Raw genomic sequence first — 14,484 nt, 5'->3', positions numbered from 1 at the left:
TCAAATCCCCCCTCATTCTTCTCTTCCGCAGACTAAACAATCCCAGTTCCCTCAGCCTCTCCTCATAAGTCATGTGTTCCAGTCCCCTAATCATTTTTGTTGCCCTCCACTGGATGTTTTCCAATTTTTCCACATCTTTCTTGTAGTGTGGGGCCCGAAACTGGACACAGTACTCCAGATGAGGCCTCACCAATGTCGAATAGAGGGGAACGATCATGTCCCTCAATCTGCTGGCAATGCCCCTACTTATACATCCCAAAATGCCATTGGCCTTCTTGGCAACAAGGGCACCCTGTTGACTCATATCCAGCTTCTCGTCCACTGTAACCCCTAGGTTCTTTTCTGCAGAACTGCTGCCGAGCCATTCGGTCCCTAGTCTGTAGCGGTGCATGGGATTCTTCTTTCCAAAGTGCAGGACTCTGCACTTGTTCTTGTTGAGCCTCATCAGATTTCTTTTGGCCCAATCCTCTAATTTGTCTAGGGCCCTCTGTATCCTATCCCTATCCTCCAGCATATCTACCTCTCCTCCCAGTTTAGTGTCATCTGCAAACTTGCTGAGGGTGCAATCTACACCATCCTCCAGATCATTAAAGAAGATGTTGATCAAAACCGGCCTGAGGACTGACCCTTGGGGTACTCCACTTGATACCGGCTTCCAACTAGACATGGAGCCATTGATCAGTTTCTGATGGGTGCTTCCTTTCCTGTAATCCACTGGAAGTGGAATTCCACTCCACTGACTTATTTTAAAAATGGTATTTGTATTACTCTGATTGTCCTTAGCACTCCATCATTTATCTGGTTAAACATAGTGCAGATGGATCTCATTGTGTTATTTAATGTATCGTTATGATGGGGAAATGATCATTCATTGATGCTTGTAGCTAAGCAATCACACCTCACGGTGTTTTTTACTGTAACATTTCCTATGTTCTGACTGTGGTTTTGTAACTTACTGCTTTTATTTCAGATTTGTTCTTTGTATTTTTCCTATAGCACAAGTTTATCTTTTGTTGTCACGGAACTTGAGTGCTGTCTGATTTCCTGGGTTACCATCAACATTTCTTCCATTTCCTTTGATCCACCAATGACATCTGCCTTTCTCAATCACTATTTTGCTTCTTTCTCCAGTGTGGAGACTGTTTACATTGGAGAGTTTTACCAGTTATACAGTCATAGAATCATAGAATATTAGGGTTAGAAGGGACCTCAGGAGGTCATCTAGTCCAACCCCCTGCTCAAAGCAGGACCAACACCAACTAAATGAAATCAGTCCCAGCTATACTGATAAATTCCTCATGTGGATACTCTTATTCTGGAATGAGTGGTTTTTTTGGTTGGTTGGTTGGTTGGTTGTCTTAATGCCATTCTCAAAGGACATAAGTTAAATAAAAAAAAGGACCTCATTCCAGAATATGAGCATCCATAGGGACTTATATTGGTATAACTATACTGGTTTAAACACACACACAGTATTGTCAACCCCAAATGTTCAAAGATCATGAGATTGGCTTTAAAGATCATGAGATCACGTAAAAATACTAGATTTGGGGTTCTTTTTATTTGCCTTCTGCTTTTTGAGCCATTAGGTTGCACTGGGGTCACATTTTGAAGCTTTCTCCACAGCCACTAGGGGTAGAAACTTAATTTTTCTTTCAGAATGAAGGCTGAAATCATCGCATTTCCACTTGACTCCAGGAGCTGGGACTTTAAGGAAAACAATAATTACTATGACACTCATGACAAAATCATGAGCGTTGGCAACACTGCACATATTAGCTTAAACCAAACTTTCCCACGTAGACAAACCATTAGTGCTTTTTCACATCATCACTCGTGATAGAACTTACTTCCCAAATATTGACTAAGGACCTTGTCCTGTCTTATCTGAAGTACCTCCCGAAGGCAAATTTCTCCTGTAATTTCTACTAAATTTAAACATTTGCAGTTAGCTACCTATACATGATAATGATATCAATGGGAATACTTGTACATGGTATAAGTCATCCCCACAATACAACTCTACCTTCTGGAGCTGGTAATAGTGGGAACAGTTCAGTGTCATAATAAGCAGACACAAGGAAGTTCCATTACCTGTATTCCATTATCTCCACAGACTTGCATTCCAGAATTTATCTACATGCCCTCTGTGACAATCAGAGTCCAGATACCCCAAGGGGCGAAGAAAAGGGTTAAACTGAACACTTACATTAATTGATTGTATACTATGTCATTGTATTATACACATGGATTGAGTAAGGTCTTTTATGAGCGCGTGTAATGTTCTGAACTTGATAGGCATTATGAGCTCTGTCTCCCGACAATGATTATGACTGTATGTATTTATGCATAGAGAAAACTTATGCTCATATACTTCAGCTCCACGTCAGACCAGGGCAGGGAGGAGTCAGGGGCACCTCCCAAGCCCGTTATTCACACAAAAGCAATTCCAAGTGCCCATCCCTTATCCAGCCCAGAAAAAGACAAGGATGGACCATTAGAGTTAATAGGAAGACACAGGCTAGAAGTTCCCCTCTCTGAATAGCCATGAGTCACCATGCCAGGAGGTAAAAGAAAAGGCAAAAGCTTTTAAAAACTGAGGGCTGGTCTACACCAGAGGTTCTCAAACTGGGGGTCGGGACCCCTCAGTGGGTTACGAGGTTATTACATGGGGGGTCATGAGCTGTCAGCCTCCACCCCAAGCTCCACTTTGCCTCCAGCATTTATAATGGTGTTAAATATATAAAAAAGTGTTTTTAATTTATTGGGGAGGGTCACGCTCAAGAGGCTTGCTATGTGAAAGGGGTCACCAGTACAAAAGTTTGAGAACCATTGGTCTACACCAAAAATGTACATTGGCATAGCTATGGGGTCTGAGCTTTTGGCAACAAAACAGTGGAGGTGTCCACACTACAATGCTACTTCTGTCAGCAAAACTCTGTAGTGTAGACAAAGTCTTAGTTAAGCTGACCTAAACCCTGGTGTAGACAGCGCTAGGGTGACGGAAGAATTCTTCCATTAACCTAACTACTGTCTCTTGGGGAGGTGGATTAACTCCAGTGACGGGAGAACCCCTCTGTGCCGCTGCAGCATTTTAAACTTAGACATAGCCTGAGATTTTCATCCAGAAACTGGAGGGCAGTCTCATGGTGGGAGGTTGTCTGTGAATGCTGGATTCCCCGCACATAACTATGGGGTACAGTTAGGGTTGCCAGGTGTCTGGTTTTTTACTGTAACACAGGGTCGAAAAGGGACTCTGGTGGCTCCGGTCAGCAGAGCTGACTGGGCTGTTAAAAGTCCAGTTGGTAGCACAGTGGGCAGGCAGGCTCCATGCCTGGCTCCACATGGCTCCCGGGAATCGGCTGGCATGTACCTCTGGCTCCTAGGTGGAGGGGCAGCCGGCGGGGCTCTGTGTGCTGCCCCTGCCTGCAGGCATCACCCCAAGCTGCAGCTCCGCAGCTCCCATTGGACAGGAACCATGGCAAACGGGAGCTGCAGGGGCAGCAAATGCAGGCAGGGGCATCCTGAGGAGCCCCCTGGCTGCCCCTCCGCCTAGGAGTTGCTTGAGGTCAGCGCTGCCTGGAGCCTACACCCCGAACCCTATTTCATGCCCCAACCCCCTGTCCCAGCCCAGAGCCCCCTCCTGCACCCCAAACCCCTCACCCCCAGCCCCACCCTAAAGGCCGCACCCCCACCCGGAGTCCTCACCCCCTCCCGCACCCCAACACCCTGCCCCAGCCCAGTGAAAATGAGAGAATGAGCAAGGGTGGGGGAGAACAAGCGATGGAGGGATGGGGGGATGGAGTGAGTGGGGGCGGGGCCTCAGAGAAGGGGTGGGGAAGGAGCAGGGCCTCAGGGAATGGGAACAGGGGACGGGGCAAGGGTGTTTGGTTTTCTGCAATTAGAAAGTTGGTAACCCTAGGTCCAGTGGGAAATTATTCAAAGACAATAAGTAACTTGTCTGAGAAAAGGGACTTTATTGAATATGGAAGTATAAAGGTTGCATCTTGATGTTTAATTTCTGCGTAACTGGTATACATTTGCTTACCCAGACTGTTTCATCTTTGAATCTGTGATTTTTCTATTACATAAATTTTTAATTTATTTTTATCCTAAGCAGGTGTCTGATGTGTAAACTGTGTGGAATGTGTACGCCAAAATATGCTGGTATCTGGGGATACAAACCAGAGGGGAAAAGTCTCAGTGTCTGGTAATCGGGGATCCTAGTTTTCCATGATAAAACCCCCAAAATTCTTTGATTAAAAAAAACTACATTTTTCTGCAATTAAAATGAAATGTTGACCTTCCATTTCCCTAGCCACAATATATATATGTGGGTCTCAGTTGAACACAATGTTTTATTGACATACAGTAGAACCTCCATTATCAGCTACCCATATTAACCGAAACACCAGTCACCCAGAACTGACAGCAGCTGGGGCTCGGGCAGTCAGCCTCCGGGTGAGTTTGGCTTGAGTGGTCAGCCCCAGACAGCTGGGCCTCAGGTGGTCAGCTTGAGCCCCAGGCAGCTGGTGGCTTGGTTAATACGGAGAACCAAATAATAGAGGCTCAGCTAAACAGGGTTTTTCTGTATATATATGTAACCCTTCTGCCCGTCAGAGTTGGCAGCAACAGGGGCCGGGTTCAATAGGGGTTCCATTCCAATAACACAATGCAAACTGGCTCGAGCCCCCACCCAGTGACCTGGGACAAATATATACCACCCCCGCTGGGCACCTCCAGGAGGCAATACTTCCCCTCTCGCAAGCACATAGTCTGAGTGTAGCAAAAGCCTTTTAATAACAGAGAGAAACAATGTGGCATTATGTTGGGGAAACACCACCAACAGGATTCATAACACAACCCATGAGCAAAAAAAACCCACCCCAAGTAAATTGGGGCATGCCCTTTTCCCTTTGGTTCTCGAGTCCAGCAACCCCAAATCACCCAAAGTCCCAAAAGTCCAATGACCCAAAAGTCTCTGTCCCTGGTCAGGGCAGCCCCAGAGTTTGAAAGTTTATCTGTGGAGCTTTACCTCCCAACCTGGGTGGAGATGGGACAGGGGTAAGAGGCACCTTACACGATCTGAAGCTGACCGCCCCATAGCTCCGCTCCGCTCTGCCAGCCGCCCCACGAACTCCTTCGCTCAGCTCCGCAGCCCACAAGCAGCTCCTGCCATCCACAAACTGCTCCACGTCGAACTGCTTCACCAGCCTGTCCACAAGGCACTCCAGCCATCCCACAAACTACTCCACAATATATCTTCAGGCTCCCCCACTACTTAACACAACACTCAGTGATTTCAGCTCTTAGATGAACTCAGCTTGTAGCAGGGGAGCCCCAGTGCTGGTGCACTGTTAGCCCAAAGTGAGCTCAGCAGCCTATAACTAGACTTCTAATGAAATCAAAATTAACTCTGATATTCTACAGTGGAGAGAGGAAGAAGTGCAATTAGCATATAAGGCCCTCACCAAGGGGCCCATACCACCAAGCATTAATACTTATCCCCAGCCTCTCTCAATTCACAGTTTTGGAACCCATGACCCTTGCCTAGCGAGTGCTACTTAGTTGATGGTGAATCCCTCCATCATAACAAAAGGCCACGTACAGTTCCAAGCACAGTTCCCATAATCAGGGTAATAACAATTTATTCTTCCTGCCCCAATAACAGAGACACTGGGGATCCCACAGCAGCCAAAGTGACCATTTGGGCAGCTATGGTCTCATTCTAGGCATGGTGGGTGTGCCTATGCAAATGAGATCGGCCCCTGAAGTTCTTTTCCACAACTTGCCACACCTCACCACCAGATGTCAGGGTGGAGCTCATCCTGACACTGCTTACATCTATATATATATATATATATATATATATATATTTTTTTTTCTTCACAAAAATGTAAAAACTAAAGATTCTTTGTAAAAATGCAATTCCCACTTTTTCCTACAGGAAAGGGATTTCTAGGATCCCTGCTAGTAATTAAGAACTTGGGGAGGACGGATTTGGGGAGAGTTGGGACTAGAAGGGCTGTTGGTGTCACCCTGCTAGGGGTAATGAGGCTGTTGGAAGTCAGGGTGAGACCTTAGGCTTGTGGCTGGCTGCTGGTGTCAGGGAATTGAACCCTAGCAGCACAGCACAAAGGCCCCAAGGTTACAGGGCAGGCGGGGACAGAACCCCTTACTGGTCTAGGTGTTCCCCACAACCCTGCACACTCCCAGTGCTTTCACTGTGCTTGGTACAGCCATATTGAAAGGGGGAGGGATCACAGTGGAAGCAGGTTGGCAGAGCTGTCACTATGATATGAGGAGAGGTGTGTGTGGATTTCGAAGGACGAGCCAAGTTTAGTTTCGGCTCTGAGTTCTGTAGGCTGTGTCAGCAGAGGTGCATCAGGGTGTCTTCCTGCCGTGGGGACTGTCTGCAGTCTGGCAGACCTCACTGTGGTCGCTAGGGCTTAGTGAGGGGTCAGTGAAGGCAATGTCTCAGGACTCTTCAGCACGGGTGATGCAAGATGCAAGAGGACTCATGCAGCCAGATCTGTGCTGGTGAAAGTTACACTCAAAGTTTGACTGGCCACATCTTTAAACTTGTAGACAAACACAGAAAGTAACTGCGTGGTCGCAGCATTTAAACAAAGGCCCTGACCTGACCCAAGATTTCTGGGGTAGGGTAGAAGGGCCTCTCTCTTGTCCCAGAATCACCCAGAACTCCCCCACCCGGGGATGAAGAAGGCAAGCCTTTGTAGCTTGCCTGTTGGGTCCTGATTTGTTAGTGTCACTTCTCAGCCCTCTGAAGAAGTATGTTTTTTTTTCATACCCAGGCCTGAGTGGGATTTCCCCAGGCAAGGAGGTGTTAGGGTGCTGTCATCTCCAGCAGGGGGCAGAGAAGGCCTGACAGACCCTGTCTGAGGAAGGTAACCTTAGCACGTCTGGGATGGTTTGTGTGGCGTAGGGGCAGCACTCTGAGTGTAAGTAGCTCCTGTTATCTATTCCTGACCTAAATCCAGGCTTTGCCCTAACAAAGAGAAGGTGTTATACTTTGTTCTGCACTGATTATGTGCTCTGTTCCCAAAGGGTCCCAGAGCACATGTAAACACACATATCCAGGTGTCATTGGCATGCTGGGCCATCAGGTAAAGAGCGAAGAGTTGAGGTTGTATTGACAAATGATGTGTCCTGTTTCGGTTTTGCTACGCTCCGTATTCCGGAAGGGCACAAAACACCACTGGAAACCTTTAACTCTGCATTCAGTGTATGAGGTACTTACCGACCAGTCAAAGCCAGAGCCACAACCTGGTAAGTCACCACCTCCCCACTTAATAATAAGTTAACAGCAAGATTACAAAAGGTCACGTCAGATACAGTTGGGAATAGATGCCAGTGGTAAAATCCTAGCCCCATTGAAGTTGCAGGGAGTTCTGCCACTGACATAAATGGAACCAGGATTTTACTCCAGACCTCTCATCCTCTAAACCCAAATTTTAATCACTCAGCCAGGCTGTCTTTCTGATCCATTGTTCCATATATAAGTGCTTTGGTTAGCCTACCTCTGACCAGAACGTCACACTGTCTTCCCAGACCCAGGGATAGGATTAATGAGCTCCAGTTTTCTACAGCTGCTGGCTGCGTCAAGTTTCCAGATGCCTGCGAGAAGCTGCAGCATGTTTCAGCAGACAAGTGGGGATCCAGACCCCTTCCCGGACGTCCCCTTCAGCTGACTGGTTTTGGTGTCACAGCTAAACGTGACGGGTTTCTCTTGGTGCTGTTACTTTTGTTACTTACATAGTGACAAAATAATAGAGACAAAGGCCCTCCTGAGGCATATCACAGCATCTCATGCTCTTTGAGAAGGCCGATGCAGCCAGGAGTGGTGTTCCGACTATAAGGACAGTTAAGCAGTGGAATAGGTTACCCAGGAAGGATGTGGTATCTCTGTCATTGGAGGATTTTAAAGGAAGGTTGGACAAAAACTTGCCAGGGATGGTCCAGGTTTACTTGGTCTTGGGGCTGGACTAGATGGTCTCATGAGGTCCCTCCCAGTCCTACACTTCTATGATTCTGTTATACCCCTTTTCCCTACCCTGTGTCTGTCTTGACCATTTAGATTGTAAGATCTTAGAGGTAGGGACTGTTGATTACTCTGTAAAGCACCTGGCACAATGGGTCCTCAGTCTTAAATGGCCATAGGCATTCCTGGAATAAACATGATTTATAATAAAACTCTTAACAGTGACCTCGGTACAGTTAAAGTAGATGAACTTCTCAAATGCCTGGCACATGGGACAGTCAGACATGACAGGCAATTGATACAAGGGTGTATGCGGGGTCTTGGTGACTCCCATTTGCCTTGCCAGGAGGTTTCTCATTTATCTGTTCTATCAGCCTTTAGCTTTTAAGACTCTCTGGCAGTGAGAGTCTGGTGAATACCTCGAGCCCTGTTGAAACCTGCTGAGACTTGTTAAATCTGGGATGGACTTTTGGCTCCAGGACAAATCCCCTCAGCAGTCCCCTGAAAATATCCTACCTGAGCTGGTTCTACTACAACCATTTCCCTTCCCCATCCCCGGGGCAATGGAACGACCTGGATCAAAACATGGATGCTATTCTGCAGCCTGTGAAGGTGAAGAGTATAACTGGGGAAGTTTCAGAAGGGGCTTTAGTCCATTTCATACTGAGATTCCTGACTCCTACATCTGTCCCTGTCCCTCCTTGTTGCTGTCACACCAGAGACTCTGAAGCCCTCTGCAATGAGACAAGCACAATCACAAAAGCCGGTCAGAGTTGCTTAGGGCTGACAGTTTCCGAACCTCTCCTGCCATTTACACGTTCCCAGCCCTGAAACCAAGGGCAGGGGAAGTCAAGGTCTCTAGACCTTTCACGGCATCCTTAATAAACCCTCCTCAGCAAACATCTGTTTGTATTGACGTGAACATGGAAACAACTGGATTCTCCAGCATGAGTGGAAAGTGGATCATTGGGAAGTTTAAACCCTCTCACCGGTCTGCCTCCCCCAAATGGGCCAAGGAAACAGGGTAGCTGCTTTCCCTCTAAACCCAGAAGTGCTTGTTGTTGAAAGGGAGAGAATGGGGTGAGAGAGGGAAATAAAAAATCTACACTTTTCCCTGTAAATATGCAGTTTTTGGAGAGCAAAAAGGAAATTGAGAATATTTCAAAAAGAAAAGGAGTACTTGTGGCACCTTAGAGACTAACCAATTTATTTGAGCATGAGCTTTCGTGAGCTACAGCTCACTTCATCGGATGCATCTGATGAAGTGAGCTGTAGCTCACGAAAGCTCGTGCTCAAATAAATTGATTAGTCTCTAAGGTGCCACAAGTACTCCTTTTCTTTTTGCCAATACAGACTAACACGGCTGTTACTCTGAAACCTGAGAATATTTCAAACTCTCATGGATAAAATGGGCAAGTTCTGAGTGGGTTTTAAATTGTTATTGGCTAATTAGAGGGAATAGGGGGAAAATCTGAGGGGATTTTATATGAGTATTTTGTGCATCCAGGCTGGAGAGACTGTACCATTGTTTGTGTTGTGTCCCACAGACCTGAATTCCAGCACTTACACCAGCACCAAAGCCAGGGGGGCCAAGGTCCTCCCACTTTTAAACAAAAGAAACATAAGCACATGTAACCCTTCTGCCAGGCTGAGTTGACAGCAGCAAGGGCATGGGTTCAGTACATAGGAGTTCCCTTTCAACAATATGGTGCAAAATCAGCTCGAGCCCCCACCCAGTGACCTGGGAAAATTACACACACACCCCTGGGCGCCTCAAAGAGGCAATACTTCCCCTCTCGCAAGCACAGAGTCTCGGTATAGCAAAAATCTTTAATAACATGAGATAAATAACTAGCATTAAATTGGGAAAACACCACAACTAGGGCTCATAAACACAAACCATGAACCAGAAGACCCACCCCCAAGCAGATTGGGCTGTGTCTTTTCCCTTTGGTTCTTGCATCCAGGAACCCAAAAGTCACCCCTCTCACAGTTTCTGTCCTGGGTCAGTGCACACCCTCCAGAGTTCAAAAATTCATTTGCAGAGTTTACCTCCCAGCCCCAGTGGAAAAGGTGGGGGGGAAAGAAAGGTATGGGGCACTTTACATGCTCCAGTGCTAGCATCAACATCTGATTGCTATACCTCTCCACTTAGAAGTAGGTATCAGTGATTTCAGCTCTGCAGTATATAACAAGACCCCCAAATGGAATCAAAATTAACTCTGTTATTACACCATAGAAAGGAGGAAGAGAGTCAAAGTAGCAGCTACTACCCCAGCCATACACAAATACCTACCCCCAACCTCTCTCAACACACTAGGTTTTGGAACCCATGTCCCTTACCTAGCGAGTGCTATTTAGTTGAGGGTGAGTCCCTCTGTCACAAAATGCCAAGCACAGTTCTACTGTCCTTGATCCACATAACCAGGATAACAACACTTTATTACTCCTGCCCCAATAACAAAGAAACTGGGGATCCCGCAGAAGCCAAAGTAACCATTTGGGCAAACAGTCCCACCATGCTAGGCAGGGTGGGTGTGCCCATGCAAACGAGATCAGCCCCTGAAGTCCTATTCCCCAGCTCACCACCAGATGTCAGGGTGGAGCCCATTCTGACTCTGCTTACACACACAATTCATGTCCTCCACAGATATTTTTTTCCTCTGCAGAAAAATAGATTCTGTTGTGGAAGCGCTGAAATTACACCTTTTGCCCACTAGGGGCAGCTGTGGTGCCAGAAGAGAGGGCAGCTGGCTCACTGACAGGGAAGCCAGCTGTGGAAAGGGAGGGGGTGCTTTGGTCTTGGCAACCTCCCCACTACTTCTACAAAGGGTACGGTGCCCTTGAGCACTTATCTGCATACACTCTAGCTGCCTTCACTGTGTTAGGTGTAGCTGTACTAACTGGTAGAGGGATTAGCTGGAACAGATTGGCAGAGCTGTCACTGTTATGTGAGGAGAGGTGAATGTGTAACATAAGGGATCAATTATGCCTTATTTCAGCCCTGAGTAGGCTGTGTCAGTAGCGGTGCGGAGGGGTATTCTTGCCAGGGGGGCTGTTCACAGCTTGGTGGCAGATGTGACAGTGGTCTGCAGGGCTTAGGTGGGACTGATACCGATGTAAAAAAACTTATCAGTTACTGAGCAGATATTATAGATTCAAAGGCCAGAAAGGACCATTGTGATCATCTAGTCTGACTGCCTGTGTAGCACAGGCCAGAGAACTTCCCAAAATAACTCCTAGAGCAGAGCTTTTAGAAAAACATCCAATCTTTATTTTAAAATGGTCAGCAATGGAGAATCCACCACAAACTCTTGGTAAATTGTTCCAATAGTTAATTACCCTCAACATTACAAATTTACGCCTTATTTCCAGTGATGCCTGTAATCAATGTTCCAAATTGGGGAAATGTGATAATGTAAACCAAATTCACCAGTGAGCCTGGGCTATGAAAGTCAGATATAAACAAATAAACCTTATAATTAACATCAACATGACTAAAGAATTGAAGAGAAGTTTGTGCTTTAGGATTTGCAGGATAACAAAAGAAATGAAAAACTTATTAAAATAAAACAAAACCAAAATTATGTTACTGGAAGTCCTGACCAGTATTGAATGCAATAGGAACATAATAACATTCTTCATAGAGGTAACAGTGAATCCATGGTTGCAGTATCTGCTTGCAAACTAAAGCTTCTATCCAGAAAAAATAATTAAACAAATGCTTAACTTTATGCGGTGCGAATATTCCCACTGATATCAATGAAACAGGTGGGTGAGTTGATGTCTTTTATTGGACCAACTTCAGCTGGGGAGAGAGACAAGCTTGGGAGCTACACAGAGCTCTTCTTCAAGTCTGGGAAACACATGGAGAACCTCACTGCTAAATACAAGATGGAATGGATTGTTTAGCATAAGAAGTTAGCACATATTTCAGGAATGATCCCTTGAAATATGTGTTAACTAGTTATGCTAAACAATCTGTTCCACCTTGTATTTAGCTATGAAGCTCTGAGCATATCTGTTCTCAGCTCCCCTGCCACTGAGCTTCCCCATATGCCAGTTCACTCGATGGTGTCAGAGGGGGGTCCAGGACCCACGAGGGCCCCTCAAATTCTGGCTTCCACATGTGGGTGGGACTGAGAGAATGGTTAAGATGTCATCAGATATAGGCACACACACAGGAGGGGAGACCTCCATCCTCATGTTTCCCCTCCTAGCATCCCACCCTTCCTTCTCTCCTGGGCCTTGGAGGAGTCTTCCTCTCAACAGCCACATGTCCAATTTCTTTGAAGTATTCTGTAAACACCCTCCAGCCCACAGAGAGTTAATGTGAACATTTGTAGAACAGGAGGGTTTTTATTTTTGAAGACAGAAGGGGGAGGCTCTGAATGTTAGACTCTGGTTGCAACGTAAATGATGGACAGACCCAACAAACAGGAAACAGACAGAAGATGTGGGAAAGCTGTTTGCTGTTTGCAAACTGTTTTTTTTTTAAATGCTCCAGTTTAGCTTCCCCCACCACAAGCTGCCTTTACCCAAAATACAAGGGTTTGGGTCCAGAGGCGGAAAATGTCTGAGCTCAGAATATTGGAAAAAAACATTTGTATGAAAGTCACTGTATAAAATTACCCAAACCAGAGCCTATATAGAGTGGCTGCAAGAAACACCCCAGTCACCTGGAAACTTCAAATGTGGGAATCAGAAGTTAGGAGAAAAGTCTCCTGTATTCCTTGCCACCTTCACATCAACTACAACAAACACCCTGGATAACATGCTCCAATGCACCATAAGGCTTTTAGTTCCTAACACACCAAAAAAGCGATACGCAGCCAACTTCATCCCACTCCCACTCTAATGCACAACCTGAGCGGTGATCCCATGGGCTGCAGTATTAAGGGTTCAGCACAGCCCATGCATTCAGGAAGTTAATCTCCTTTAACAGTGCCAAGGTCATTGATGAGATTTTGTGTCAGAGCGTGAGTTGGACGGCAGTGTGGGGGCATGTTGCTTTTCAGTCTCTGTTGGCGAAGGAAAACTTCTAGACTCCAGTGTAGTTAACCCCCAACTCCCATCCCAGTCTGCAAGTAACCCGCCCACTGGCAGCACAGGTCCCTCTCCCATTGGCTGGGCCCATCCAGCAAGAACCCAACTTCCAAATATTCCCTACCCCTCCCCAGCACCCACCATCATGCCTCATGGATCACCAATCTCTCAATGACCCAGCGCCCATCCTCAGCAACCCATAGATTCCACAATCTCCAGATGAGTGGGATGAATGGAACAGAACCACAAGAAAAAACAAAACAAAATATCGTGTTGGTCTATCCTGTGTGTGTTCTTTGATGCCTAACAAGGTGTGAGCACACACTGAACCTTTTCCCACACTCCAGGCATTTACAGAGTTTCTCTACCGTGTGGATCCTCTGGTGTGCTTTAAGGAGTACGTTCGCCTGGAAGTTTTTCTCACACTCAGTACACTTAAATGGTCTCATGACAGTGTGGATTCTCAGGTGTCTAATGGGGCCTGAGGTCACAATGAATCGTTCCCCACAATCGGGGCACTTATAGGGTCTGTCTTCTGAGTGGATTCTCCAATTTAATAAGGGCTGAGCAATCATTGTACCTTTTGCCACATTCAGGGCACTTAAATGGTCCCTCTTCTGTATGGATTCTTTGGTGTTTCATAAGGGCTGAGCTGTGACTAACACTTTTCCCACACTCAGGGCAGTTATAGGGTCTCTCTCCAGTGTGGGTTCTCTGCTGGGTAATAAGGATTGATTTCTGATTTAAGCTGTTTCCACACTCAAGGGATTTAAAGGGTCTCTCTGCTGTCTGGCTTGTCTGATGTTCCATGAGGGCGGAGCTCAGACGGAAGCTTTTCCCACGGTCAGGGCATTTATAAGGTTTATTGACCGTGTGTGTTCTCTCATGCGTAAGAAGGTAGGAGCTCACTCGGAATGTTTTCCCACAATTGAGGCACTCATAGGGTTTCCCAGCTGTATGGATTTTCCAGTGGGTAAGAAGAGTTGAGCTCAAATGGAAGCTTTTCCCACAGTCAGGGCATTTATAGGGCTTCTCTCCAGTGTGGATCATCTGATGTACAATAAGTGCTGAATTCACAGCGAAGCTTTGTCTAGACTGAGGGCAGCTACAGGGTTTCTCTGCCATGTGTATTTTCTTATTGAGGGACTTGATTGTTCCCCTCTATTTGACATTGGTGAGGCCTCATCTGGACTACTGTGTCCAGTTTTGGGCCCCACGCTACAAGAAGGATGTGGAAAAATTGGAAAACGTCCAGCAGAGGGCAACAAAAATGATTAGGGGACTGGAACACATGATTTATGAGGAGAGGCTGAGGGAACTGGGATTGTTTAGTCTGCGGAAGAGAAGAATGAGGGGGGATTTGATAGCTGCTTTCAACTACCTGAAAGGGGGTTCCAAAGAGGATGGATCTAGACTGTTCTCAGTGGTACCAGATG

General features: G+C 46.3%; 1 pseudogene; it reads right to left on the bottom strand.

Moving 5' to 3' along the window:
- Positions 1 to 13,326: 13,326 nt before the first annotated feature.
- Positions 13,327 to 14,173, bottom strand: LOC144929262 (uncharacterized; annotated as a pseudogene).
- Positions 14,174 to 14,484: the final 311 nt, after the last annotated feature.

The sequence above is a fragment of the Lepidochelys kempii genome, chromosome 14, assembly GCF_965140285.1.
Source record: "Lepidochelys kempii isolate rLepKem1 chromosome 14, rLepKem1.hap1, whole genome shotgun sequence".
Taxonomy (NCBI): Eukaryota; Metazoa; Chordata; order Testudines; family Cheloniidae; genus Lepidochelys; species Lepidochelys kempii.
Note: the sequence above shows the minus strand (reverse complement) of the source record. Positions and strands in the feature narration are given on the sequence as shown.